Source organism: Schistocerca cancellata, chromosome 5 (genome assembly GCF_023864275.1).
Source record: "Schistocerca cancellata isolate TAMUIC-IGC-003103 chromosome 5, iqSchCanc2.1, whole genome shotgun sequence".
NCBI lineage: Eukaryota > Metazoa > Arthropoda > Insecta > Orthoptera > Acrididae > Schistocerca > Schistocerca cancellata.
This window is the reverse complement of record NC_064630.1, coordinates 619,060,125-619,087,103: the sequence shown is the minus strand read 5'-3', so window position 1 is coordinate 619,087,103 and position 26,979 is coordinate 619,060,125. Positions and strand designations below refer to the sequence as shown.

Below are 26,979 nucleotides of genomic sequence, written 5' to 3'. Positions count from 1 at the left end.
GTGCATAAAAATCCGTGATTTACCGTATGGAGGGTCCCCTTGTTAGACTAAACAGTACGTAGAAGGTTGCATTAGTGTATTTTTCATTCCAGAACACCAATGAGACGTTTTGCACTGAATCAACGGAACCGAAGCAATCGAAGGACGTGGGCTCTTGCACATTAACACTGTATGTTACGTTTACTGACGAGACCAGGATTGGTTTGCGGCGGGACACTGGACGTTTTAGGGCTTGGAGAAGCTCTAGTCGACACCAGGAAAGCCGACACGTGCAGGAAGTCCATCTGTTTGCAGGTGGAAGTGTCGAGTTCTGGGCGGCAATAATGATGGGACGACGGACCCCTCTTATTCCCGTCTACGGCAATTTGATTGGTCCCCGACACCTCCAAGAGGTCCTACAGACGATTGTAAGACCCCACAGACGTGAAGTCTGTGATAACTTCATCCTAGTCGATAACAAGGCAAGACCGCACGATTGTCTAGTAGTATCTCGGTATCTTCAAACATACAACATCAACCGAATGCAGTGCCAGCACAGTCCCCAGACATGAATGCAACTGAGAATGCATGGGAGCTGTTGAACGTGGCTATTGCACAGCTTACTGAACCACCATTGAGGAGTGGGACCTCATACCCGAAGACAAACTCGATGGCCTCGTCCAGAGCAGGCCTTGCAAAGTGGAAGAAGTCACCCGTGTGTGGGGAGGACGTACTCACTACTAAAGACTGATAATCCTCATCATGAGATAAAGATATTTCGTTGTTTTTATTTTCAAGATGTACTCTTAGAAGAGAACCTGCGTTGGTTTGTAATTATTTTTTTGTAACTAACTCACATCGTTCTTGTTTTCAGAAAAATGGCTTTGAGTTCATCAGTCCCCTAGAACTTAGAACTACTTAAACCTAACTAACCTAAGGGCATAACACACATCCATGCCCTAGGCAGGATTCGAACCTGCGACCGGGGCGGTCGCGCGGTTCCGGACCGAAGCGCCTAGAACCGCTCGGCCACAGTGGCCGGCTTGTTTTCAGAATGAATTATGTTTATTTTGTTAACAAGTTATTGTACGAACCACAGTAAGTTTCTTATAAGAAGTCATTTTGGTGAACTCTATGATATTCCAAACTTTTTTTGAGGTGTGTACTTCCATTTCCCATTATGATAGAGTTCCGTGAAGTAAGTATTTCCTTCTCTAGATCATACTAGCTAATTGTTGTAGTCTCATAGTGTTCATATATAAATTGATATGTCGTAACTTTGTACACGAGAGAGTGTTACAGTTCAAAGGCGTACTTTATCAGGCATCCGTTTTCAAAACCAGACATTGGGCTTTCAGAATTTCGTAACTCTTTACCTACTGAAACTGGAGACATCTTGAATCGATTCGAAATCGTAGTGTTTTAATGCTTCTCGTAGAACATCATGTTCTGGGTCCTACGCTGCGAGGTGTAGTTTATTTGGTCACTGATTAGGAGGTTTCATTACTTTTCCGTTTTTAAACTTATTCTCCTTCCACAGAAAACTACCTCATATCCAGAATGTAGTGACAAAACGATGCCGAGAGGCTGTAGGCGGTGTCTCAAAGAATGCATTGAGCATAGAAACCCCAAACTGGAAACGGTATACAATGACGCCGGGACAACGCCTACCGATTGGCATCCCCATCGGCACCAAACCAATTTTTGTACATTGACAGACCCAAAAATGGTTCAAATGGCTCTGGGCACTATGGGACTTAACATCTGAGGTCATCAGTCCCCTAGAACTTAGAACTACTTAAATCTAACTAACCTAAGGACATCACACACATCCATGCCCGAGGCAGGATTCGAACCTGCGACCGTAGTGGTCAGGCGGTTCCAGACTGAAGCTCCTAGAACCGCTCGGCCATAATGGCCGGTGACAGACCGCAAGCATGTGTTGTTGGACAGTAGTTAACGCATATTACGACTCAATATGACCGGGCCAAATACGGAAATTTCTGATTCTCCATTAGAGCAAAAACTCACGCCACTACCAAAGTGGCGCTCTAGTGTCAGTTGTTGGTTCTCATAACTTCAGCGCCCTGTAGGATCGTTGGATTACATTACCGGAAATGGACTCCTCAGCTGATTTCTCATGACACCCTCTACAACCCTTCGACGTTTGTGGACATAGTGTTGCTACACTCTGTATTGTTGTTTCGTCTCTACTTGTCTTTTGCTTGTTCTTGAGAGAAATTTAACGGTAGGGTAAGTGGATTCAAGTTATTTTGGGAATGTAGGTGAAATATATATAAATAAACAGTTTTTGTTGTAGCAGAATTTCCAGTGTTCCACATTTATGCGTTGAGTCAGCGTGTATGTGCAGAAACATGTTAAACGCTATTCTTTCCGCAGCTACAATAATCGTTTTGTCATAACTTTTACACCGTGATAAACGAGTACTGAAATATGTATACGTATAAGTAATAATGATAAGCCATAACAAGAATTACTTGTTTGGGGGATCTTTGGTAAAGTGTAAATGCGTAATGTTGACACATAGAAGCTGTTACAGTGCTGAACGTTGCTTTACCTAATTAGTGTATCTCATTGGCTCTAGAAGTATTGGGATGCAGACTGACGGCTAGTAACGATATGTACCAGAAAATATGGAACATGACGCCCTTCTACAGTTGAATTCTTCACGAATGACGACTATATAATCCAGTTTGTACACTAAGCGACTGAGCAGTAGAGATAAATCAACTTGCCACTAAATTTGCAGCTATATTCATCAACTCACTGTGAACTTTGCGATAGAAAATATTTTTATTTCCCATACAGTGTATTGTCTTTAGTGAAGTGAAAAAGATTTTTTTCCCTCATGCAACTGGCTAGTATCTTGACACGATAGCATCAAATATTCTGGGAAATTTCTTCCAGAACTCTCTGTTAACGTCAAATGCATACCGTCCTGGCACGGAAGTAATAATAGTTACCATAATAGTTCTGAGTTGTACGCTTTCAGTAAAGTAAAGTATGATATTTTACACAATTATTTTAGGATCATGTAGGGTACTGAATTTTTTTCTCTAAATGTTCCATCAACTAAAATTAGTGAGTGCTGTCTATGGAACGTCACTGGGTAACCAATAGAAACCAAAATAGAGTATAACAAGGCGGTAAACAAACAAACACACAAAAATCCATTCATGTTTTTCCAGAGGTACTCGGGCAATATCACTGTCGATGGACCCTTATGAGTTTTGGTGTGTTAGACAGGATAGCAGGACTTGGTAATATTTAGTGCTCCACATATTATACAGTCGTTGAGGATGAAGAAGACATTTAATGAAGGAGAACAGACGCTGTGTACAGGAAAAGAGTTTGAGCGGTCTGTTATCCCCTGTAGTAGCCGCCTCTTCCACCTCCATAGCCGCCTCTTCCGAAGCCGCCTCTTCCACCTCCATAGCCGCCTCTTCCACCTCCATAGCCGCCTCTTCCGCCACCATAGCCGCCCCTTCCAAACTGGGCGACGGCGACGGTCACCACGGCTGCCAGAAGCAACATCACAAGCTGCAACACAAGTCGCTGTCTTAGCAAGCACGCAAGTCGTGGCCTCACAAAGCACATCCCTATACGCAACCTGAACTTTGGTCCTACAGCTACACTATATTCTCATTCTCGTACAACACAGCACCCTCAGACAATTGTTCCACATGAAAAAAGTGTTATTTATTTAACACACAGAAATCTTCAGATGTAAAATCAACTTCAGGTACGCTCCAAGTGAATGTTGTAGGACCATTACGTTTTGTAGCCAATACTATGAAGGCCTAAAACGAGTTGACAGGTGTCACATAGGAAACGTGTTCCTCTACTTTGCGTATAGGCTTGTGTAGACATACAACAACAACAATAACAACAACAACAATAACACAAGTTTTTATTACGCTATTTTAATTTAGACTCTGTTAAGGGGACATTGTATGTGAACTTCGTTGAAATTTGACATTTTCTGTTTCCTACTCCATAATGTACTTTGGACTTTCCTGAACATTTTGATATACAACACATTAAAATAAGATAATTGTGAGACCTTCAAATAATATTTTGAATGTTGGCGTGTGACTGTCAAATTTCGCGGTTACACATATACTACCACAGTTGAGCAGTCATACATCGGGAACTGCACAATCTAGAAGGCTGTGAATTGCTTTGTTTTGTGCCTACTGCTACGTCCCAGAATATGTCATTACTAATAAACAAATCAGTCCTTTGTTTCTGATAATAGTTTCCGTTGAAAGTAGAGTGATTGTCGGCTAGTTCTTTAGTAAGCTAATTTCTATTGCTTTTTATACGACACATAAAATGACTAAGCGTAAAAATAACTTCAAGTAACGCAAATTTGTGGGTAACAGATATGTGAGACCTGCATTTTCTTCTGAAGTACATCAAAACACGTGTGATATCAGTGAAGGAAACCACGATAAAGTTTCTCAGGTGACCACGTGCCCCTCTAGTGCATCGAAAACGAAAGTAACTTTAGAAACAGTGACACTGGTAAAAGTAATGATATTATGGACAACGTCATTACTGATCTGCAAATCCTTGCACAAGTTCTTTCTGAAACAGTCTCTTTCTGTCTTTGTGGTGGTCTCTCTGATGTCAAGACAATAAAATGTGCTGGAAGACTAACAGACAAAGGAATTGATGAATTAGAGGAATATTATGGGAAGACCATCAGAAATAACTGTGATAATTTTCTGTCTTTGTGGTGGTCTCTCTGATGGCAAGACAATAAAATGTGCTGGAAGACTAACAGACAAAGGAATTGATGAATTAGAGGAGTATTATGGGAAGACCATCAGAAATAACTGTGATAATTTAGAGAAGATGAAAAGAGCTGTGTGGAGCACATTTGTTCATCGAATATCAACCGATAAAAAGCCATGTCATGCTTTGTGTCCACATCCACCAAACACTTGGTGTAAATACAGGCAAGCTGAATTTTTTGGCACCGTGCATGAATTTATACATAAACATTCTCTTCCTTTCGCAGTAATGGAGGCAATCAAAGCTATTTACAGGGATTTGGCAAATCCTGAGCTACTAAAGAAATGTTTATATGGGAAGACCCAGAATGTGAATGAGTCCTTCAATAATGCTGTGTGGTGCTGAGTTCCAAAAAATGTAGTAGTTGGCCTTGAGACTCTAAAGTTCGCAGTCTTTGATGCTGTAATAACTTTTAATGGTGGGAACTATGAAGGACATGAGGTTCTGGAGAAGTTAGCATTATGATTTGGACAGAACACAGCTAAAGGACTCTGGGAACTGGATGAGCTTCGTGTACGTGAAGCAGAGTTAGCTGCTCAGCAAATGACAAAAGAAGCAATAAAGAAAATGAGGAGGGGAGCACTGGGCTGTTGTGACACTGAAGAAGACACAGACTATGGGTCAGGGTAATTCTAGTGCATAAAAGACGCAGAAATGTTAGTCTGTATAAGATTTTGCAATAAAAAAGTTTTATACCTCAATAACTCTCAACTACATTTTTTGCAATAAATGACCGGTTTTCTAACACAGTACTGAAGGTAGAGACATGAAGTTTTCACAGCATGCCAAGTGTGAGATTCAACACATATGGAACTAGAATACTTAAAATATCCTGAGTTGTTTTATGTTCATTTATTTACAAAATACTGTCAAAAACTTGAGTGTTTGAAAAAAAAATAACATGCCCCAGAATACTATTTTAGTAATAATTGTAGAAAGGTGCATTCAATAATTGTGGAAAATTGTAATTTGGTGTATTAAAAAGTTTCCGAGATAATGGGTCACAAAATTCGATAATTTAACATTGGTGGCATCGGACATACAATGTCCCTTTAACAGATTTACATTTGATACAATGCTACGACAAACGTGTCAGTATCAGCGGCGACTATGTGGGGAAATAGCTGGAAGTTCTAACTAACTGTTGAAATTCAAAAATTTTTGATTTCACTGAGATTTCCATTTCGCGACCACTCATATTCCATGGAATATTTGTCTCACTTCGAATCCTAGTAGCCCTCCGCAACGTCTTCAAAGTAATACAGAAACTACTGTCATTGTTAAACAGCGTTTCCGCTCCAAACAAGCTAACGAATTTACAGGAAGCTCATTCGTAGCAATTACATGCATACATTTTGACTGGTTCGATGACGTCACAGACGAAACAGGTAGTGCGCGACGAACACGTGCTCCAAGCGCAACCATTGTTACGCATTATTAGTCTCGTAGCCGATTTAAATCTGACGGTATTTTATCACACTAGGAAGTTCGACCGACGATTACTGAATCCTGCGTAGAGACGTTTTCGCGTCAAAACCAGTGTTGAGAAACATTGCTTGCCGTATTCATATGAGGTGCATTCAAGTTCTAAGGCCTCCGATTTTTTTTCTGATTAACTACTCACCCGAAATCGATGAAACTGGCGTTACGTCTCGACGTAAACGCCCTGCAGACGTACATATTTTTCACAACGCTGACGTCATGATTCCATGGCAGCGGCGAAGGCTTCTTTAGGAGTCTGTTTTGACCACTGTAAAATCGCTGAGGCAATAGCAACACAGCTGGTGAATGTGCGGCCACGGAGAGTGTCTTTCATTGTTGGAAAAAGCCAAAAGTCACTAGGAGCCAGGTCAGGTGAGTATGGAGCATAAAGAATCAAGTTGTTGTCACGAAGAAACTGTTGCGTAACGTTAGCTCGATGTGCGGGTGCGTTGTCTTGGTGACGCAGCACACGCGCAGCCCTTCCCGGACGTTTTTGTTGCAGTGCAGGAAGGAATTTGTTCTTCAAAACATTTTCGTGGGATGCACCTGTTACCGTAGTGCCCTTTGGAACGCAATGGGTAAGGATTACGCCCTCGCTGTCCCAGAACATGGTTTCATCATTTTTTCAGCACTGACGATTACCCGAAATTTTTTTGGTGGCGGTGAATCTGTGTGCTTCCATTGAGCTGACTGGCGCTTTGTTTCTGGATTGAAAAATGGCATCCACGTCTCATCCATTGTCACAACCGACGAAAAGAAAGTCCCATTCATGCTGTCATTGCGCGTCAACATTGCTTGGCAACATGCCAAACGGGCAGCCATGTGGTCGTCCGTCAGCATTCGTGGCACCCACCTGGATGACACTTTTCGCATTTTCAGGTCGTCATGCAGGACTGTGTGCACAGAACCCACAGAAATGCCAACTCTGGAGGTGATCTGTTCAACAGTCATTCGGCGATCCCCCAAAACAATTCTCTCCACTTTCTCGATCATGTCGTCAGACCGGCTTGTGTGAGCCCGAGGTTGTTTCAGTTTGTTGTCACACGATGTTTTGCCTTCATTAAACTGTCGCACCCACGAACGCACTTTCGACACATCCATAACTCCATCACCACATGTCTCCTTGAACTGTCGATGAATTTCAATTGGTTTCACACTACACAAATTCAGAAAACGAATGATTGCACGCTGTTCTAGTAAGGAAAACGTCGCCATTTTAAGTATTTAAAACAGTTCTCATTCTCGCCGCTGGCGGTAAAATTCCATCTGCCGTACGGTGCTGCCATCTCTGGGACGTATTGACAATGAACGCGGCCTCATTTTAAAACAATGTGCATGTTTCTATCTCTTTCCAGTCCGGAGAAAAAAAATCGGAGGCCTTAGAACTTGAATGCACCTAGTACACGGTAACTTGCAAACAGTAGATGCAAGTGGGTAGGTAGATTTCTGACATTGTGCCACATCGCCGGCTGATGAACAGGATATGATCCTATGGAGTCTGATTATCTCGATGAAAATTTTACTAACAGAAGCCAGTACACGATACTGGATGTTGAATGTTCACCATAAAAGAAAGTGGATTCAGGTAGTGCCGACATGTAGCGTAATACGACCTCTAAGGTATTCAGCATACATAAACAATTTATCACTTTGGTTGGTTAAGAATGTAAAATTATTTCGTTGACAGTGTTGTTATGTTGAGGAAACTACTGCCGTTGGATGGTAGTATTTACGAGGGCTATTTTTTCTTTTACTACATCTGATCGGTCGCGAAATTAAAACCACAACGTAAATCCGATGATGCTTGGTGCAGAAGTGTTGTAAAGTGTCTGTTGTATGCCCATCTATCGCGTCACAACGCATTTTTCAGTTCTGAGCACGCAGTGAACGTCTCAAGATGCCTAGATCACTATAGTCTCCTGCCAAGCGTGAAGTGCGTGCTATCATTCGATTTCTTCATGCTGAGGGGGTCCCGTTATTGCATGCACCCCACATAGATTAACTGTTGTGACTGACAGCAAAATGTTGTTGCACGAAGTACATGATGCAGGTGGTCAGGGAAGGAAGTGTGTCAACCGATGATCTTGCTCTGTCAGTGGAATGGGCAGTTAGGAAAAAATCGTATACGAAGGGCAACTCACTGTGCTCACAGCTCAGACAAGCTGTGAGAACAGTAACGTTACATTGCTGTCTCGATTCGACTTCATGCTGTTTTCATGCGTTTATCCTACTCTCCCATGCACTGGTGGGGTGGATAAGCATTCCCGCCTTAGTTACGCTCTAACCAAACGTCTCATTAGGCCAAATGCGCTCCAATGGACGTATATTCAAAAGAAAACAGAGAAGAAGGAATTTTTGTCTCATGTTTCACAGTGCTCCTTTACTGAACCAGCCATCATCAATAACAGATTCTGCCGCCATTGTCCCAAACTCATTACTGAAATCGCCGTTTAAAATTTTTAAGTCATATATTGAATAAGCTTCCACATCATTCGTTTAACAATTACGTGTACATATACTCGTGAACCTAAATATTATCAGTCTTAATTCAAACGAATGACTGTCAGACTTTGACAGCATTCCGGTTGTCCGAAGGTTTCTCGGAGCGTCGTACGTTATTTAACACGAGGGCATATTGATAAACGATTTGTGGGCAAGTTTTGTTAACAATATTAAGCAAATGATCTCTATTGACAATACTGTCGCACACGTTCGTAATAACAATCGTCAGACCATAGTAGAAGAAAATACTAAAATAAAACTCTGCGGCAGTCCGTAATATGAAGTTTGTTTGTCATTAGTCTCGTGACTGGTTCAACGCAGTCTGCCGCAAATTCCTCTGCTGTGCCACGAAGGAATTATCTCAACAGGATGGAAACCGTTAGATGTGAAGTACATGTACAGACAGACAAATGATAACTATTTTAGAAACATAAGATGATTTATTCAAGAGAAAGAGATTCACAAATTGAGCAAATCAATAACGCGTTGATCCACCTCTGGACTTTATATAACCAGTTATTCGGCTTGGCATTGATTGTTGTGTGCCTTCTGAGGGCTATCGTGCCAAACTGTTTTCAATTAAATGGTCAAAATCCCGAGCTGGTTAGAGGGCCCTGCACATAATGAAGCCCAAAACGTTCTCAACTGGGGCGAGATCCGGCGACCTCGCTGCCCAGTGTAGGGTTCGGCAAGCACGAAAAGTAGTAGAAGCTCTCACCATGTGCGGGTGGGCTTTACATTGCTGAAATTTAAGCCCAAGATAGCTTGCCACGAAGGGCAACAAAACGGGGTGCAGAATATCGTCGACGTACTTCTTTGCTGTAATGGTGCCACCGAGGATACATCCTAAAGGGTCCTGCTATGAGAAGAAATGGCTCCCCCAACCATCACTGCTGGTTGTCTGGCCGTATGGTGAGCGGCAGGTAGGTTGATATCCCACCACTGTCGGGCCATCTCCAGATACCGGCCTGGGATCTCATTGACTGGAATATAAATGTCTTCAGTGATGAGTCCCCCTTCGAATTGAACCTCGATAACCAGCGAAGACGTGTCTGGAGACGCTCTGGACTGCGGTGGGATACCAGCAGTCCAGAAGTTATGGTCTGTAGTTCCATTTCATTTCATAACAGACCCCTTTGGTTGTCATATGCGGCACCGTCACAGCACAGCAGTTGGTCGATGATATTCTACGTCCCGTCAAAGGCAACCCATCCTGGGCCTACATTTCAGGACGTGTACTAAAGGAAGCTGTAGAGGGTAAAATTGTTGGAGAAGACAGAGATTGGAATACATCAAGCTAATAATTGAGGATGTAGTTTCCATTTGCTACAGTGGCACGAAAAGATTGGTACATGAAAGGAATTCGCGGCAGCCCCGCATCAAACCAGTCGAAAAAGAGACGACAAAGAATATCAAGTAAATATTAGGCCATCAAAAGCGGTTAAACATGATCAGTGTAATATAACGAAGAAGGCAACAGGTTATTCCATAGAAGCAGCTGTCTTTCTAACTCGATCAACTGCAAATGTCACAGGCTTAACAGATTCAAAACTTGCTGTTAATACCGTATTCAGATTAAGCTTCTAAGAGTTTTTCGTCTTTTGTCATTTGTTGATACATAGTTTAACTCGTTTCACATAACGTAGTGTTCTTATCCTTTATGGCCTCTACAGGACAGGACAAACGAATGAATGCATTTAATAACTGAAAGGATGATCTAACCACCCTTTTTCTGGGATAGGGGTAACGAAAATAAACACATTCCAGAATAATGTAGAAACAAATGTTCTCTGTTTACAGTATACTTGTGTCTTACGATGCAAACGGTAAATCACGGTTTAGAACCAGGTCTGTTCCTTGTTAACTTCAGAAATTCTAGCTCCACTGTGAAGTATTATTCGTTAATCATGGTGTGTCAGCAATCAAAGAGGGAATGATTAGCACTGAAAATAAGAGAGCGTGCTGAAAAGTGTTGCCTCCGAATTATTTTACGCGAAAACTCTTAAATATTTTTGAATGAAACAAACGTTATTAGCGCTCCACATCTTTATTCTTCATGTCTACGTATCTGCAGCCCTCTGCCTTTAGAGGGCTCCGAATTGTAGCATGTAACATGGTGGCATGTGAGAAATAGCATACTGTAATCGAGTTTCGAGTTCGAAGATTTCGTCTCCAGATGGAGCACCTTCTTCTTCAGCATAACAACGCCAGACCACTCAGGAACGCTGCGGCACCTGCAGCTATGTGACGCCTTGGGGGTCATTCATCGTTCTACAAAGGGTCCCGAATTGGCCCTATGTTTGCAAAGTTTAATGAACACATTCGCGGACTTCACTTTTATAGTGATAAAGCGGCTCCAGTTCACCACCAGCAAAGTCAAACGTTCTACAGTGACAGTATTAACCGCAGACACGAAACTCAACGCCTGGGAAGTGCTCTGAGGAGCACTGGTTACTCCACAAGTTATATTAGAAGTGTAACAGAGCCAAACACTCGGTGAAGTGACAGATCAGAAAAAGAAATCTCTGGTACAGCCTTTCTGCCGTACATTCCCAGAGTGGCGGACAGAATCGGCCGTATTGCTCAAACACCGCCCAAAGACGATTTTCAGACCGAGAGATAAGATCAAAGACTGTCTCAGATCGGCAAAGGAGAAAAGGGATCCATTTCCAATGTCGGGAATATACTGCATACCATGCACATGCGGAAAAGTTTTTGTCGCAATGACTGGACGATCAGTGAGCACCAGGATCAAAGTACATAAGCGACATTGCAGGTTGGGGCAGGTGGAGGAATCGGCCGTGGCAGAGCACGCACTGTCTGAGACCGACCACGTACTAAAATTCGCAGACACGGAAGTTCTGGCTGTAGAGAAGAACTATCACACCCGCTTGTTCCGAGAAGCTGTAGAAATATAAAAAACACGGGAATAGCTTCAACAAGAAGGAAGAAAGCCTCAAGGTAAACGGATCCTGGCTGCCCGTACTGCAGCGAACGACCGTCGCAGGTAGCAAGAGGAGAACCGTACCGGAAAAGACCGCGGAGAAACCCTCGGACGTTGGCGCGCCAGGTACAATTAGACTGCAGCCTTGAGCTCGGCTCCAGTTCACCACCAGCTATGGAGGGTGAAGCTTTGACGATGCCAGCCACTCGTCCTGGCGAAACGTCAAAAAAATCATCAGACGAACGTCGACCAAAGAACCCAATAGGCAGTTTGTCAACGAGTGACCAGGAAAGCCTTAACAATTTTGTATTAACGAGATGGTCTTTCGTTGGAAGAAATGTGTTCGTCGCCAAGGAGAAATAAATATGAGGAATAAAGATGAAGAACGTTAATAAAGCTGGTTTTATTTTTAAATCTTTAAGAGTTTTTACATATAATATTCGGACGCGTTACTTCTCAGCATACCTTAGTATGAACCGTATTACACATACAATGCTTTACCTATTAACCGAACCCATTATTGTTTTCCTATCGCTGAATAAAGAAAAAGCACCATCATTTGTTTCGGCTAAACTGAATGTATAGTAAATTTCTTACTCGTTGATAAACTTGGTTCCCTACAGAGTTGTCGAAACATGTGTCACATTTCGTATCGACAACGATTCATAGTGGTTAAAACAACGAAGAATCTTGGCTAATAACAACACGCATATGCAGACAACAGAACATAAAACCAGCAAAAAATTTTAGTTCTTCTCTGAAAAGAATGATTAACTGTCGCTTCTAAAATGTGGTGCATGTAACCCGACCATATTTTTATATGATTGCGAAAAATTATAAACGAAAAGTGAGAAATTGTGGGTAAGCTCTTCATTTATGATCATGTAGCTGTTACACGAAGCAGCTACGAAAGAATTAATTAATGTTATACAAGTAAATATCCAGTTCATTCTTAAGAGAAGTGCAGTGATTGAAATTCCAGATCTCTCCATGTCCACTGAGACTAGAGTCTTCTAGACAAGACCTGTCACGAAACATTCAGAGACCAACAACAGAGAAATTGCAGAACGCAAAATGTTTCATTTCTCCCACGAATTCTACTGATATAAAATAAAACGTGTCAGAAGCGGAGTTATATAATACACTAACTTACTAAGAACACGAATTTCTTGCTAAAGAATACACTGAACCCAAAGAACTTTTCGTCGTTAGGAAAACATCCTACACAGGCTTCGGAAGTATTGGTAGAAGCGAACCGATAAAGTCCGAAACGACTGAAACTGAATTCAAAATCGTTACGTTAACTGAGAATTAAAGCAGAACAATGATGTACGGGAAGTTTGGGGACTGCGATGACATCTTATTTGACGTGTTGCGCTGTCCGTTTCACTCGCTTAATGATTCCAGTTTTCTGTTTCGAAAATGTCGTTTAACACTTGGGATATTTCTGTTATGAATTAGCACCAAACACGCGTAAGACATTTAGAAAGTATGTAATACAATAAACAAAAATCCTCAAGCAATGAGGTTGAGGCAATGTCGCTTACCAGTAACTTAAACATGTTGGGGCAGATCCTGCGTCGCTGATGCCTGTTCTCTGTTTCCAGTCCAACCTTTCGCCGTATATATACGCCGGAACGTAATATAGAGGTTGACCTTCAAGCAGAAACTTCAGCAACCGCAGAAACGCATCAACGCATGACGGGCGTGTTTCTTTTTCCTTTTATACTTGAAGTATAAGTTCAAAACATGTGGGGACCCGAGGCGAGACGCATCACTTCCGTTGGGTAAACCCCAGGAGCTGTGGCGCAAATTTTTGCGTTACGGTATAAGCCGTGGACACAAAAAGAAGGGTGCGTAACGAACCTGTTTCGTTGCGGCGTTTTCCGCACGCTAGGTGATGTGGTGGGAGAAGTGCCCAACCTTTGTTTTGCTCACTTTGTCCGAGACGAGCATTTTGCTGCAGTTGGAGACACCGGATCCTGTATTATAAATGTGGAACATGTACGTCTTGTTCGCCACACTGAGCAACATTTTGGAAACGGATTACCCACCATCAAAAATTCACTGTTAACAGTCGAAAGATATTTAATAGCAGAGAACTTGTAAATTATGTAAATCGGTTTTCTGTAGACTATAAAGCCGGCCTGTGTGGCCGTGAGACTCTAGGCTCTTCAGTGTGGAACCGCGTGACCGCTACGGTCGCAGGTTCGAATCCTGCCTCGGGCATGAATGTGTGTGATGTCCTTAGGTTAGTTAGGTGTAAGTAGTTCTAGGTTCTAGGGGATTGATGACCACAGATGTTAGGTCCCATAGTGCTCAGAGCCATTTCTGTAGACAGAACGGCTAATACCACCATTTCTGAAGGCCAAGAACAACATTTTCAACCCGCTGGAAGCAAAAATGTGAATCGGTAATATACATATTGCTGTAAGCGCTTTGCAAATCTCCAATACGTTGTCAAGTTTTCTATTAACGTCGACTTTTTATGGAGGTAATCGTGTTGCTAGATTTGATATGATTCGAGTTAAATCAAGTTCATAAAGTACAATTAGAAAGTACTTGAGAACTCTGCGTTGTTCGCATCTACAGCTACATCTACATGGATACTCTGCAAATCAAATTTAAGAGCCTGGCAGAGGGGTCATAGAACCACCTCCACAATTCTCTGTTATTCCAATCTCGTATAGCGCGCAGAAAGAATGAACACCTATATCTTTCCGTACGAGCTCTGATTTCTCTTATTGTATCGTGGTGTTCGTTCCTCCCTATGAAGGTCGGTGTCAGCAAAATATTTTCGCATTCGGAGGAGAAAGTTGGTGATAGGAATTTCGTGAGAAGATTCCGTCGCAACGAAAAACGCCTTTCATTTAATGATGTCCATCCCAAATCCTGTATCATTTCTGTGACAGTCTCTCCCATATTTCGCGATAATACAAAACGTGCTGCCCTTCTTTGTACTTTTTCGATGTATTCTGTCTGGTAAGGATCCCACACCGCGCAAAAGTTTTCTGTAAGAGGACGGACAAGCATAGTGTAGGCAGTCTCCTTAATAGGTCTGTTACATTTTCTAAGTGTCCTGCCAATAAAACGCAATGTTTAGTTAGCCTTCACCACGACATTTTCTATGTGCTCTTTCCAATTTAAATTGTTCGTAATTGTAATACCTAGGTATTTAGTTGAATTTACATTCTAAAAGATGAGACTGATTTATCGTGTAACCCAAGTTTAACGAGTTCCTTTTAGCACTCATGTGGGTGATCTCACACTTTTCATTATTTAGGGCAACTGCCACTTTTCGAGCTATTCAGATATTTTTTCTAAATCGTTTTGCAATTTGTTTTGATCTTCTAATGACTTTATTAGTCGATAAACGACAGCGTCATCTGCAAAAAACGGAAGACAGCTGCTTAGATTGTCTCCCAAATCGTTTTTATAGATAAGGAATAGCAAAGGGCCTATAACACTACCTTTGGGAACCCCAGAAATAACTTTTTTTTTTACTCAATGGCCCTCCGTCAATCACTACGAACTGTGACCTCTTTGACAGGAAATCACATATCCAGTCACATAACTGAGACGATATTCCAGAAGAACGCAATTTCACTACGAGCCGCTTGTGTGATACAGACTCAAACGCCTTCCGAAAATCCAGAAATACGGAATCGATCTGAAATCCCTTGTCAATAGCACTCAGCACTTCATGCAAATAAAGAGCTAGTTGTGTTTCACAGGAACTATGTTTTCTGAACCCATGCTGACTGTGTGTCAATAGACCGTTTTCTTCTAGCTAATTCACAGTCTGAATTCTTAGAGATACATAAAGTGTATTGCTGAGTTAATGGATAGAATAAGAAAATAATCAGCTTACGACCGGCAGTGTCATGTTGGTGCGTGTACATACAACTGTAAGACTGTTTTCTCATTACTTACAAGTACTTATACTGAAAGAAATAAGGACAGTTTTAATCTACCAGTTTTTAGCTACAACCTAATGATTCGTTGCATAACATGATTACCAAGTGATATTGCTCCAAAATGTATGCCCAAGCCAACACCATCTTAACGTTTCTATATTTCCGCTCCATCTTTAACTCTGTCATTGGTATGTTGAATATTTACGGACAAAATCTGCCGGAAAGTGGCTATAATCAACTTTCCGTGCTACATGCTTTCTATTCGCAAACTTGGCTTTATTATACGGTATATACACAAAACGATAATACACACTGTACAGTTCAGTACTACAAAAAAAAGAGACGTTCAAAAGGTTTGGAAGCTCTTACCAACTGAAATCTGGGCTCATCTGACCAGTTCAAGATTTTCCAGTAGTCTAAGGTCAGACCGATATGACCACTAGCCGAGGAGAGGCCCTGCATGCAGTGTCGTGCCGATCGCAAAGGCACTCGCGTAGGTCGTCTGCTACCAAACCTCATCAATGCCACATTTCACAGCACTGTCTTAACGGATACGTTCGTCGTTCGTCCCACACTGATTTCTGCGGTTATTTCACGCAGTGCTGCTTATCTGTTAGCACTGAAAAGACTAAGCAAACGCCGCTACTCTCTGTCGTTAAGCGAAGGCCGTCGGTCACTGCGTTGTCCGCGGTGAGTGGTAATGCCTGGAGTTCGTATTCTCGGCACGCTCTTGACACTGTGGGTCTCGAAATACTGCATTCCCTGACGATGCGTCTACCTCCAACTACCATTCTGTCTTCGAAGTCTATTAATTCCTGTCTTGGGGCCATAACCATCTCGGGTACGAATTCACAAGAATCACCTGAGTACAAATGACAGCTCTACAAATCCACCGCCCTTTTATACCTTGTGTATGCGATACTACCATCATCCGTAGATGTGTTTATCGCTATTCTATGAATGTTGTCGTTTCAATTTATAATATGACTGTACAAACTGTGACAACATGCTCAGTCCCGCAAAATGTAATCATTAAAAACGCTTTGTGGTGCAGTATTCTCAGTAATAAATTACTCTCTCAATAACATCATGGTCAGAACGTAGTGTCCCTGAAGCCCGAATTCTTCTTTTATACTAATTAAAAGATTATCATTAATGATATCGATGCATTCACAATTTTTAAGAGACTCTAACATAAGGTCTCAAGCGATCACTGGCTATCATATTCGAAAAGAACAAGGTTCAGGTGCCCGTCGACTCATTCAGCTATAGGATTTTCGTGGCCTCTGTAAATCGCACTGTCGATTTTCTTCCCTGAGCTGAATCTCGTTGTTGGCAGGAGGCTGTGTTCGGCGAGACATCGCCATTAGGTGATGAAAGCATGTAACTTATAGAAATATGTGCTAAACATCTTTCTGATATTAAAAAACATCAAAAGTAAAATGTCTTTGGGGCACCATTTTTTATCAATAGCTGGCTTCGGTGGCCGAGCGGTTCAAGGCGCTTCAGACCGGAACGGCGCGACTGCTACGGTCGCAGGTTCGAATCCTGCCTCGGGCATGGATGTGTGTTATGCCCTTAGGTTAGTTAGGTTTAAGTAGTTCTAAGTTCTAGGGGACTGATGACCTCAGATGTTAAGTCCCATAGTGTACAGAACCATTTGAACCATTTTTTATCAATAGTGTTGTGAAATTAATTCTAGGACTGTGTCATTAATATTACTCACAGCAATCGCGTCATCATTATTATCTCCATTGAGCATCATATCACATCTAGGTCTTGTAATGTGGTACAAAATATTTCCTACTGATCATATACCATTCGCGAGCGAGTGCCCACACACACACACACTCACGCACACACAGACACACACAAACACACACACATACACACACTCACAATCATGTTTACTGTTCCAGTTTTCTTCGTATATTTAGTAGAATGTGACGTAAACACACTTCCTGGCAGATTGGAACTGTGTGCCGGACCGAGACACGAATTCGGGACCTTTGCCTTTAGTGAGCAAGTGTTCTACCGCTTGGGTGAAAGTGCAAGTGCACGTTTCAGATGAGAGCTTCTGTGAATTTGGGAAGGTAGGAGACGTGGTACTGGCGGAAGTAAAGCTGTTAGAATAAGTCGTGAGTCGTGTTTGGGTAGCTCAATCAGTAGCGCACTTGCCGGCGAAAAACAGTTTCCTAGTTCTATTCTCCGTCATGCACACAGTTTTCGACTGGCAGTAAGTTTCATATCAGCGCACACTCCGCTGCAGAATGGAAAAAAATTCGGCTACTAGATGCATTTTACTTACTGCCAAGAAACTCCACAGTGTTCCCACTGGTCACTGAGAACAGTTCATCAGTATCGAGGTCTACATCCTGCTCTGTAAAATGAATGAGACAATAAAAATTTTATTAGAACATATACCGTAAATACATGTTATTGTATTACCGCTCCAAGTCTCATAATACAGGGTGTCTCACTGGGTATGATAGATACTCAGGGGTAGGACAGAAATGATCACATGAAGCAAAAAGGTGTAGTAAACATAGGTACTAAAGCGCATCTTTAGGGGGTATAAGCACGTCCTCATCCTTGATGCTGTGAAACAAATCTCTTCTGCTGAAAGTTATCTTACCATATTCCGCGAGGTGATAATGAGAACCATAGCAAGAAAAAAATTGTTTAGCAAACAAGGGCTCTAAAACGCATACTTTAAGAGTCATGAACTCTAGTTCAGTAGCACAGATGTGTTTCACAGTACCGAAGTTGAACAAGTGTTCATATCCATTAAGGTATGCTTAGAGCCCTTATTTACGCCACCTATTTTCCTTGGTGCTACGACCTCTCAAAATATCGAAACAATAAGCTTGCAGTAGAAGAGATATGTTTCAAAACTGAAGAAGTGTTCGTGGCTCTGACGTAATGCGTTTAGAACATGTTTCCTCAGTTTACTGGACATTCTTGCTTCAAATGATCGTTCCTGTCATATCCCTGAATATATACATATGTCCCAGGAGTAATGTTCAATATGCAGGGAGTGAGTATAAATCGTAAGTCGTGCTTGGGCAGCTCAGTCAGTAGAGCACTTGCCGGCGAAAAATATCCACTGAAGCGCCAAAGAAACTGGCATAGGCATGCATATTGAAATACAGAGACGTATAAACATATAGAATACGGCGCTGCGGTCGGCAACCCATACATAAGACAACAAGTGTCTGGCGCAATTGTTAGATGGGTTTCTGCTGCTACAATGGCAGGTTATGATTTGAGTGTGTTTGAACGCGGTGTTATAGTTGGCGCACGAACGATGGGACACAGCATCTCCGAGGTAGTGACGAAGGGGGGATTCCCCGTACGACCATTTCACGAGTGTACCATCAATATCAGGAACCCGGTAAAATATCAAATCTCCGACACTGCTGCGGCCGGAAAAAGACCCTGCAAGAACGGGACCAACGATGACTGAAGAGAATCTTCAGTATGACAGAAGTGCAATCTTCCCACGCCCGGGTTCCCGGGTTCGATTCCCGGCGGGGTCAGGGATTTTCTCTGCGTCGTGATGGCTGGGTATTGTGTGCTGTCCTTAGGTTAGTTAGGTTTAAGTAGTTCTAAGTTCTAGGGGACTGATAACCATAGCTGTTAAGTCCCATAGTGCTCAGAGCCATTTTTGAAGTGCAATCCTTTCGCATATTGCTACGGATTTCAATGCAACATCATTGATATGGGCTTTCGGAGCCAGAGGTCCACTCGTGCACCCTTGATGTCTGCACGACACAAAACCTTAGGCATCGCCTGGGCCCGTCAAAATTGACATTGGAGTGTTGATGACTGGAAACGTGTTGCCTGGTCGGATGAGTCTCGTTTTATATTATATCGAGCGGATGGATGTGTAAGCATATGGAGACAACCTCTTGAATCTATGGACCTTTCTGTCAGCAGGGAACTGTTCAAGCTGGTGGAGGTTCTGTAATGGTGTGGGGCTGATGGAGTTGGAGTGATATGGGACCCCTGATACGTCTAGATACGTCTCTGATAGGTGACACGTAACGTAAGCATCCTGTCTGTTCACCTGCATCCATTCATGTCCTTTTGTCCTTTGTACATTCCGATCGCAATTACAGGAGGACAGTGTGACATTCCACACGTCCAGAATTGCTACATAGTGACTCTACGAACACACTTCTGAGTTAAAATACTTCCGCTGGCCACCAGACTCCCCAGACATGAACATTAGAGAGCATATCTGGGATGCCTGGCAACTTGCTGTTCAGAAGGGTCTCCACCCCCTCGTACTCTTACTGCTTTATAGACAGCCCTGCGGGATTCATGGTGTGAGTTCCCTCCAGCACTACTTCAGACATTAATGGAGTCGATGCCACGTCGTGGTAGCTCTTCTGCGTGCTCGCGGGGGCCCTCCTACACTATATTAAGCAGGCGTAATAGTTTCTTTGGCTCTTCAGTGTATATTGTAATTGATACAAGTGCAGATATTTCTGTTGGTGACTGTGGCGACTGAGGATGGTTTACTGACCAGATACTAACATTAAACCAGTATTTACGTCATTTGTATGTCATAATTATAGGTATAATTATGACATATAGCTGTTGCAAGTCGTATGTTTGGATATTAAATATAAAAGGGATATACATAAAGTAACCTACGTTTATTTTTTGTTAAATGTGATCGAAGTTACACAATGCGTTTTGCAATGCTGTGAAAGTAGTTTATTTCTCCACATAGTTTCCAGTCGCATTGAGACAACTATCGTATTGTTTGAAGAGCTTTGAAATTCCGCAGTGATAGAATTCTGGTGCCTGGGAGTAAAGCTAACCTACGACGCTGGTTTTCAACTCTTCGTCACAGCCAAAGCACTTCGAGCCACTAATGCTAATGTGCATGAAGTGATGATAATCGTTAGTCGGGAGGGAGATGCAATACTTCCCATTTTAACTCTAACTGTTGGTTTCTAGCGGGCGGGCGTTGTCATGCAGGAAAATCGCAACAGAGCTCAACATGGTTCAAATGGTTCAAATGGCTCTGAGCACTATGGGACTTAACATCTGTGGTCATTAGTCCCCTAGAACTTAGAACTACTTAAACCTAACTAACCTAAGGACATCACACACATCCATGCCCGAGGCAGGATTCGAACCTGCGACCGTAGCTGTCACGCGGTTCCAGACTGAAGCGCATAGAACCGCACCGCCACACCGGCCGGCAGCTCAACATGTCACGACGTTTATTTCGAATTGCCTTTCATCGTTTTGTCAATCTATTACAGTAACTTTCAGAGTCAATTGTGGTACTTTTCTGCCTCAGAAGAGAGGCGCCATGATTTTCATTCTGGAAAGTGTTTGACGACATTTCTGCGTTTTTCTGGTGACCCAGTACGACGCCATTGACTTTGAGACTTGTTTATACGTTCAGACACCTCATCCGCGTTTCATCTCCTGTTATATTCTGGTCGATAAAAGCATTACCTTCTCTAAAAAACAAGAAACGACGGTACTGAGCGCTTTGTCCCTCAGAAAGGAGTTCAGGCACCTACTTGGTACAGACCAAATCTTCGGTAACCATTTTGTACTGATGAGTAACACTAATCGGTGGAAAACGAACACGAAGCTCTGAGATGCCGTATCAGAGTACTGGAGTTCTTCATAATGGACGTAAGTTCCCTTCTTTTTTTTTAACGCAAAGCATCATTGGCTCCTCCCTCATTCATTATGTTTGACCCATAAACTTCACAATATAGCGATGAATTGCATTGCACTATTCCCTCCCCCCCCCCCTTTTTTTTGTAGTCATCAGCCCTCATTTCAGAAATGGCTCTTGCACCATACACCCTCAACTACCTTCTTCTTGTTAATGTTTTCAATGTATTTCCTTCCGTCTGCGGAGAAACTATTCATCCCTTATCCTATCAGTCCACTTAATTGTCAACATTCTTCTATAACACCTCATCTCAATAGCTTCGATCCTCTTCTAATTTTCGCATTGTCCACTCTTCACAACCATACAAAGCTGTGTTTGAAACGTGCAAACGTATATCCTCAGAAACATCTTCCTCAAATTAAAGCCTTTGTTTGATACCTACCGATTTCTCTTGGCGTGGAATGACATTTTCGCCTGTGTTTGTGTATTAAGTCCTCCTTGCTTCGTCCATCATGGGCTATTTAGCTTCCTTAACTTCATCTACTATGTGATCAACAATTTTGATGTTAAGTTTCTCTCTACTGTTGTTTCTGCTACTACCGTTACAATTTTCTTTGGCCACAGAAAACTTTGTTAAAGACGTATCTCACTACTGGCAGCACTTCTGATGGGGCACATTTTGAAAGCATGTGGCCCAGAGAGGACCAGAGACACGACTGTCCAACTCTGCTGCTCACAGCATTCTGCTTAAAGCTGCATTCCACAGCAACTACCTCTACTACTTCGTACACTATATGAAAACAGAAGTTAGTTTATGAATAGCCATCGTATATATAAGTATCAGTCTAACCTACAATTGCTACTAGAATCAACTTACTTATCTCCAGGAAACTCTAGCGTTGGAGGAGGACGGATTCCTCGTCTCATTGTCGCGTGCTGTAAAATGACAATAAAAAAGGTTGCATTGAAAATACTGTTTACGAAGAAGAATTAAGGATATAGGGCATTTAAAATTACTCTTTATACTAATGGAATGGAAATCAACAAATAGCATTTAAGAAGTGTCATTTATTTAATCACTGCTACACACAAAAAGGAAAAGAGGAACTACTATCGTCTAGAAACAAATAGAGGAACCATGGTATCTACATTTAGTCTATGTATTGATGGAGAGTCATCCAACAAACCGTATTTACGACACAGAGCTGAACATAACACTGTATTACTCACCTCCACAAATGTAGGCCATCTTTCAAGTGTCGTTGCAGACAGATTGAAGTGAAATGCAACCGAGGTTCGATACCTGGTGGTCGGTATCAGTTACTGCCAAGCTGTAGGAAATAGTAATCATATAAAAATTTGTTGAATGATTGGTCAGAGGCTAGCACTTTTGATAGGAGCAGACAGTGGAGCAAAGAGAAATAAGCTTCTTTGTAGTAGTACTTACTGTTATTTATGTGTAGGGTCAAACTTATAGGCTCCATCAGCACGTATGTTGAGGGCCCAGCATTTTTGTTATTTTGATTGGTGAATTGAGTTTAGACAGATACAACTTTGTGTGACAGTGCTTATTATTGCTGGTGTGTGCAACCATTTTCGCAGGCCCTGCCAGCACATGCTGTTTCAGCTCACACATGGTAGTGTAGAGTCTTATGCAGCCACCTGCAGTGATAGATCTTCTGATACACCACCCATGCACATGGCAGGATAAGACAGTGACATGGCGAGAGATATAAAACTGCCTGCCCCATATGTGACAGAATAAGATAACAATGAGTTAACAGTATTCTTCAAACAAAGCCATCGTCAACAGGATAATACTTCCTTCATGGCCCCAGATGTCAGTGGGTTTCAACCTACCATGGATGTAGACATTTCTCGACCACTCCTATGATGTGTTAGGAAGTTGGGTAAGTTGATGCCAGAGGAAAGCATTGTGCGGAAGGTATAATCAGAAGTTGAGCACGTTTAATGTAACTGCTAGATATAGGAGACAGAACACACCCATCTCTCCACAGACACAAGTCGTAGTGCAAAACATGACTAAAGAAGAAATACTCAAGTTTCCCTAACGCGTGGTTTGCAATTCGATGGCCCTCCCCATCAATCCAGCCTATCATAACTTGTTGACCACAACTTGGATGTTGATAGTTCATCAAGTTGTCAGTGCCGTATTTCTGTTCACATGTATGTTTTATTTGTGGCCCATAATGTGTCAACGCTGGTATTTCATCAGACTTTAAATCTGAGGTGGTAGTTGAGATAGAGGATGTAGTGCATCCCAGAAAGATTCAGCTCATGCACATACAATGGTATCGCTTGAGCGATAGACTATTGTACATCAAGCACCAACTGATCATTAAGTTCACATTGGGCCAAATCAACATCCGTGTTTCTTCCAGTAGTAATCGTCTTAGTGCCTGGATAGTAAGCATTTTTGGTGACACAGCACTTAAACAATCGGATCAGGTGACAGTTCATAGTACAGAAGGAGACACTGTACGTGAAATTCGTTGAAATTTGACATTTTCTGTTTTCTACTCCATCCTGAACATTTTGGTATGTAATACATTAAACTCAGACAATTGTGAAACCTTCAAATAATATTTTGAGTGTTGACTTGTGACTCAAATTTCGCGGCTACGCATATAATGCCACAATTGAGTAGTCATATTTTGGGAACTACACAGTCTAGAAGGCTGTAAATTGCTTTGTTTTGTGCCTACTGCTACATCTCAGAAGTTGGCATTATGAATAAACAAATCAGTCCATTGTTTCTGATACTAGCTTTCGTTGAAAGTAGTGTGATTATCGGCTATTTTTTTTAGTAAGCTAACTTTTATTGCTTTTTATATGTAAATAAAATGACTAAGCGTAAAAGTAATTTCAAGAAACACATGATGAAAAGAGCTGTGTGGAGCACTTTCTTTCATGAAATATCAACAGATGAACAGTCATGTCATGCTTTGCGTCCACCTCCACCAAACACTTTGTGTAAATGTAGGACAGCTGAATTTTCTGGCACCCTACATGAATATGTGCATAAACATTCTCTTCCTTTGGCAGTAATGGAGGCAATGAAACGTATTTACAGATATTTGGCAAATCCTGAGCTACTAAAGAAGTGTTTACATCGAAAGACCCAGAATGTGAATGAGTCCTTCAGTAATGTTGAGTGGTGCCCTGTGCCTAAAAATGTAGTAGTTGGCCTTGTGACTGTAAAGTTAGCAGCGTCTGATGCTATAATAACTTTTAACGGTGGGAACTATGAAAGACTTAAGGGTCTGGAGAAGTTACGGGTAAGATTTGGACAAAACACAGCTGAAGGACTGCAGAAACTGAATGAGATTCATGTACGTGAAGCAGAGTTAGCTACTCAGCAAATGACAAAAAAAGCAAGAAAGAAAACGAGGAGGCAAGCAGTGGGCTGTTGTGACACTGAATAAGACACAGACTATGGGCCAGGGCAATTATAGTGCATAAAAGACGCAGAAATGTAAGTCTGTAAAAGATATTGTAATAAAAGAAATTTTAAACCTCAATATCTCTGAACTACATTTTTGCAATAAATGACCCGTTTTCTTAAAAGGTGCACATGGTAGAGACATGAAATTTCACAGCATGCCAAGTGTGAAATTCAACACATATGGAACTAGAATAATTAAAATATCCTGAGTTGTTTTCTTTTCATGTTCATTTATTTACAAAATTCTGTCAAAAAATTGAGTGTGTGAAAAGAAAGATAATCTGCCCCTCAGTACAATTTTAGTAATTATTCCAGTTCATTTTATCTACGAAGATGCATTCAATAATTATGGAAAATTGTAAGTTGCTGTCTTAAATAATTTCCAAGATAATGCATCACAAAATTCGATAATTTAACATTGGCGGCATAGGACTTACAACGTCCCCTTAAAAAGTTCATCAGACAAAAAAATGGCTCTGAGCACTATGGGACGTAACATCTGAGGTCATCAGTCCCCTAGAACTTAGAACTACTTAAACCTAACTAACCTAAGGACATCACACACATCCATGCCCGAGGCAGGATTCGAACCTGCGACCGGTGCGGTCGCGCGGCTCCAGACTGAAGCGCCTAGAACCGCTCGGCCACACTGGCCGGCTCATCAGACATATCTGGAAGTTATATGATATCATGTGTTTTGGTATTGATCAGATACATCAAGTAAGTATGCAGAATGTATTCGTTAACATTGGGCATAATTATGCACATGTAGATTTTAAAGTATCATACATAAAAAAACAGGTATTTGACGAATATTGCCGTATGCCAAAGAGTTCTGATGAAAGAAGAGAGAAAAATGAGCATGTATTAAAACTCTGGTTACATGAAGTAATTTGATAAATTATACTATTGTTTTGAAAGTTACAATATGTGTCTAATTTTCCTACTTCTCCTTTTATTCTTTTTTTTTCCTGAGAATAGTTGCATTCCAATGATACCCATTTTTATATATGGAAACGGTTACTAGACCATGCACAACTTCCAGAGATCTGCAGCTGGAATTTGAAAGAGGGTTTCTATGTCAATGCTCCAGTTACAGGGAAGAAAAGAAGGTAAGGAACTTATTTCTGTTTTCTTTTTGTGCACTTTAAGAAACCTCATTAAGTGGTAGAGCTTTCCTCAAATCTAGTAGATGTGTAAGGTTTGCCTGTGATAAGTCTATGTTAAGCCTTGACCCATAGCCTGAACAGAATGCATATACATCTGCATTCATCTCCTGAATCAGTGTTGTTGATTCTTGTGATTCTAGTAACGTATAGTGATTTCATAGATAAAATTTGTCAGAACAGAGTTGCAGTAGTTGCCACAGAGGATGTGGTTGATGTTAAACTTCCTTCAAATATTTTTCTGAAAGCAGCACCACAACCACAGCTAACATCATAAACACATATTAGTTTTATATATAACCAACACCTTTTGCGCACCAACAGAGTAAAACAGTATAGAAGAAAACGTTATAAATTACAAGCTATCTGCCTGTAGTTTTTAATTATTTGCTTTCAAACTATATGGACATATGTTTTCACGTAACCCCAAAACATCACCGAAAAATCTCATGTAATGCACTACCCTTGACCACTCAGAACTGTGTGGCAGGTTGAGGCCACTGACTTTTTAGGTGGAGGAGATATTAATTATAGAGTGCCACAGCAGTTCTTGACGCTTCACTAGACAGTGTGGTGATGTCATGGATGCTGTAATAGGTTGCAGCTGCTGGAGTGTTGGTTGGAGCACACAGCTTAATACTTATTTAGCAATGGGAGTGACAGACATATTTTAGGAGGGTATTCTTATATCTATATACATTTACACAAATGGTGCCCAATCTCTATGCACTTCAGAAGCCTGTCCTGTTCCATACATCCTTGTGAAGTTGATGGTTGACTAGTTTTGAAGAGATACTTTGGCATGCATGATATGTGCACATCGTATTCTTTGTCTGAGGCAGATGAAACCCCGTTCGGATACTCAGCTTTCGTTTCTGCAGCTGGTGACTGCATTCATGTATACTTCCTTCCCCTTCCTCAACAGTCTTTGTACTCCCATGGTCAGGATGTGTATCATGTGCCTTTCTGAAAGATGAGCATACAGTATACATTAGTCTCTCATTTATGCTTGCCCAGTAACGCCAACACACGTCATTCTCACATTTGCA

The 26,979-nt window shown here is 41.6% G+C and overlaps 1 long non-coding RNA gene across 1 annotated transcript; it reads right to left on the bottom strand.

Annotated features, from left to right (window-relative positions):
• Positions 1-3,293: 3,293 nt before the first annotated feature.
• On the bottom strand, positions 3,294-13,559 carry LOC126187562 (uncharacterized). The gene is made up of 2 exons (XR_007537756.1): positions 13,276-13,559; positions 3,294-3,540 (listed from the first exon to the last, which is right to left on the bottom strand). It is a non-coding gene; the product is annotated as an uncharacterized LOC126187562 (long non-coding RNA).
• Positions 13,560-26,979: the final 13,420 nt, after the last annotated feature.